Below are 3,939 nucleotides of genomic sequence, written 5' to 3'. Positions count from 1 at the left end.
GGGAGAGGGAGGAGAAGGAGAGCGAGGAGAAGGAGAGGAGAGGGAGGAGGAGCCAGTCAGTAGAAGAAGAAGGATTCAGAAGGAGAACTGAGGAGGAGAGGGACAAATACGAACAGAACTGAAAAAGAGGAGGAGAAGAAGGAGGAGAAGAAGTAGAAGAATCAAGGTAAAGATGGGGAGGGAGGGGGGGGGAAGCGGGAGGAGAGGGAGGAGAAGGAGAGGGAGGAGGAGAAGAAGGGAGGAGAAGAAGGAGAGGGAGGAGGAGAAGAAGGGAGGAGAAGAAGGAGAGGGAGGAGGAGAAGAAAGGAGGAGAAGAAGGGAGGAGAAGAAGGAGAGGGAGGAGGAGAAGAAGGAGAGGGAGGAGGAGAAGAAGGGAGGAGAAGAAGGAGAGGGAGGCGGAGAAGAAGGGAGGAGAGGAAGGAAGGAGAGGGAGGAGGAGTAGAAGAAGAAGTACTAAAGAAGGAGAAGAAGAAGGAGAGGGAGGAGAAGAAGGAGAAGGGCCGACCGAGAAACAAACGAAAAGAAATGAAAAGGAGGAGGAGGAGGAGAAGTAGGACTAAGAGAAGAAGTAGAAGAATTATGGTAAGGATCATGTCGAGGAAAAGGCCTGAGAACAAGGAGGAGAAGAACAAGGACGTGAAGGATAAAAGAGAAGGTCGGAGACGGAGGAGAAACAGCCAGGAGAAAGAGGCGGTCAGTCAGTGGAGTGCGCGGAGGAGAAAGAAGAAGGAGGAGAAGAAGGAGAAGAATTATGTTGAAAAGGGGTAAAAGATGGTTTAAAAGGAAAGGTGCCTTAAGATGAAGATAAAAAAAAAAAAAAAAACGACGTTTCAAGTCTTAAACTCTTTGTCAAGCGAAGAGGTGAAGAAGTGTTGGCAGGTCTCAGTAGTAGTCTGTACTGAAGAGGCGAGTACATTGATTGATTGATGTGGATACTTATATAGCGCCTGTCCTCGGTCAGAGACCAAGCTCTAAGCGCTTTACATACGCGGGGACATTTGCACCACAGGCTGCCTACCTGGGTAGAGCCGACTGACGGCTGCCACTGGGCGTTCATCATTCGTTTCCTGTGTCATTCAATCAGATTTCAGACGTACACGCATACACACTCAGACACACTCAGAGTACATCTCCAAGGCTGGAAACTGCTGGTCAATAATTCTATGGTAAGGATCGACGAAACTGAGGAGAAGAAGGAGGAGAACAAGGACTTTGAAGGAGGAGAAGAAGAAGTAGAAGAGTTATGGTAAGCCATCGGGGACAAAATGAGAAGAAGGAGAACAAGGACTTTGAAGGATGACTGAGAGACTGACGGGAACAGGAGAAAGAGTCAGTGGAGTGTGGAGGAGAAGAAGAAGGAGGAGAAGAAGAAGTAGAAGAGTTATGGTAAGCCATCGGGGACAAAATGAGAAGAAGGAGAACAAGGACTTAGTGAAGGATGACTGAGAGACTGACGGGAACAGGAGAAAGAGTCAGTGGAGTGTGGAGGAGAAGAAGGAGGAGGAGGAGAAGTAGAAAAGTTATGGTAAGCCATCGGGGACAAAATGAGAAGAAGGAGAACAAGGACTTTGAAGGATGACTGAGAGACTGACGGGAACAGGAGAAAGAGTCAGTGGAGTGTGGAGGAGAAGAAGAAGGAGGAGGAGAAGAAGTAGAAGAGTTATGGTAAGCCATCGGGGACAAAATGAGAAGAAGGAGATCAAGGACTTTGAAGGATGACTGAGAGACTGACGGGAACAGGAGAAAGAGTCAGTGGAGGAGAAGAAGAAGGAGGAGAAGAAGAAGTAGAAGAGATGGTAAGCAATCGGGGACAAAATGAGAAGAAGGAGGAGGAGAACAAGGACTTTGAAGGATGACTGAGAGACTGACGGGAACAGGAGAAAGAGTCCGTGGAGTGTGGAGGAGAAGAAGAAGGAGGAGAAGAAGAAGAAGTAGAAGAGTTATGGTAAGCCATCGGGGACAAAATGAGAAGAAGGAGGAGGAGAACAAGGACTTAGTGAAGGATGACTGAGAGACTGACGGGAACAGGAGAAAGAGTCAGTGGAGGAGAAGAAGAAGGAGGAGAAGAAGGATTGAGGGGAGGGAGGAAGGGAGGAGAACTTGGAACAGAAGAAGAGGAGGAGACCAAGACTATGAGAACAACAGGAACACGAAAAACATCTGTCAATTTCACTTCGTTTCATTTCACGGCAGACAGTTTTAGGCTATCACCCCATCCCGGGTTCCTTGCTAGTCTGCATATTATATAAAGACGAGAGTTTCAGTTTCAGTAGCTCAAGGAGGCGTCACTGCGTTCGGACAAAACCATATACGCTACACCACATCTGCCAAGCAGATGCCTGACCAGCAGCGTAACCCAACGCGCTTAGTCAGGCCTTGAAAAAAACAAAAACAAAACAAAAAAACAAAAACAAAAAAAAACGGCGGAATAAAGTAAGTGTTCATTTCTGTGAGTGTGTGTTTGTGTGTGTGTGTGTGTGTGTGTGCCGTGGAAGCTGCGATACTTAGACTAGAAATGAGTGTGTGGAGGAGGGGGGTAGAGGAGGTGCACGGTAATGCGCGTGTGTGTGTGTGTGTGTGTGTGTGTGTTGGAGCTCATGTACGTTTATATGTATTTGACTGTGCTTTCATATATGTGAAACTGCATGTTTGGTGCATTTCTGTTATGCATGTGTGGGTGTATGTGTGAATGTGTCTTCATATTTTACATTTATTCGCTTATTTATCACCATTGTTGTCTTATTTATTTATTTATTTATTTATGTTTTATTATTATCATTTTATTAGTATTACTAATATTATTACTACTACCTTTTTCTGTATTATAATTATTATTTATTTATTTATTTATTTATGCAAGCTTATCTATAAAGACGAGAAAGACACTGAAGTACACGACGGACGTCCGGCGATGAAAACGACGACCACGACGGTGAAGAAGAAGAACAAGAAGAAGAAGAAGAAGAAGAGTGGAGTGATGGCCTAGAGTTAACTCATTCAGTACGGCCAGTCCTCTCTTCTCCTCTACACAGACCCCTCGGATGTCCAGTGGGTGTCTGAATGAATGATCCAACCTTTAGCTTCCGTCGTCAGAATTGTGGTATTCTTTGTCAACATTCACCTCTTCAGTATAAGAGCCTTCCGCTTGCAATATTTTGATGGTGGTAACTGGGGTGAAACGCTGTTAACGTCGTCTCTTTCGCCGTTCGTATGGAGAGAGTTAACGGCGTCCGCGGCGTAGGAAGCGGGAGAATCTGAGCGCGTTGGTTCCGGCGAATCAGGGGCTCTGCAGTCGCCAATAATTTTTATTTCAGTTCTCCCCCTCCACTAGACCTTGTTCGGAGTGCTGGTCTGGACGCGTCCGCATTCGGATGAGATGATCAGTATAAACTGAGGTCCCGTGTGGTGTGCAGCAGCCGCATGCACATAGCGCACGTAAAAGAACCCACGGCAACAAAAAAAGGTTGTCGATGGCAAAATTTAGTAGAAAAATCCACTTCGATAGGAAAAAAACAAATAAAACTGCACGCAGGGAAGAAAAAAAAAAAGAAAAAAAAAAAAGGTGGCGCTCTCAGTTAAAAAAAAAAAAAAAAAGAAAAAAAAGTTGCTCCCAGTGTAGCAACGCACTCTCCCTGGGGAGAGAGCAGCCCGAATTTCACACAGAGAAATCTGATGCGACAAAAAAAAAAAGAAAAAAAAAAAAAAAAGAAAGAAAAGAGAAATACAAATACAACTGGAATACAAGAAGAAGAACAAGATGATGATGACAAATGACAAAGGAGAAGAAGAAAAAGAAGAAGAAGAAGAACAACAACAACAACAGTGACAAGAACAACAAGAACAAAAAAAAACCAAAAAAACCAACAAAAACAAAAACAACAACAACAAAAAACCCAAAAAAACAAGACACAAACTGAACTAGAATACGAACAATAAACA

Source organism: Babylonia areolata, chromosome 31 (genome assembly GCF_041734735.1).
Source record: "Babylonia areolata isolate BAREFJ2019XMU chromosome 31, ASM4173473v1, whole genome shotgun sequence".
NCBI lineage: Eukaryota > Metazoa > Mollusca > Gastropoda > Neogastropoda > Buccinidae > Babylonia > Babylonia areolata.
Note: the sequence above shows the minus strand (reverse complement) of the source record.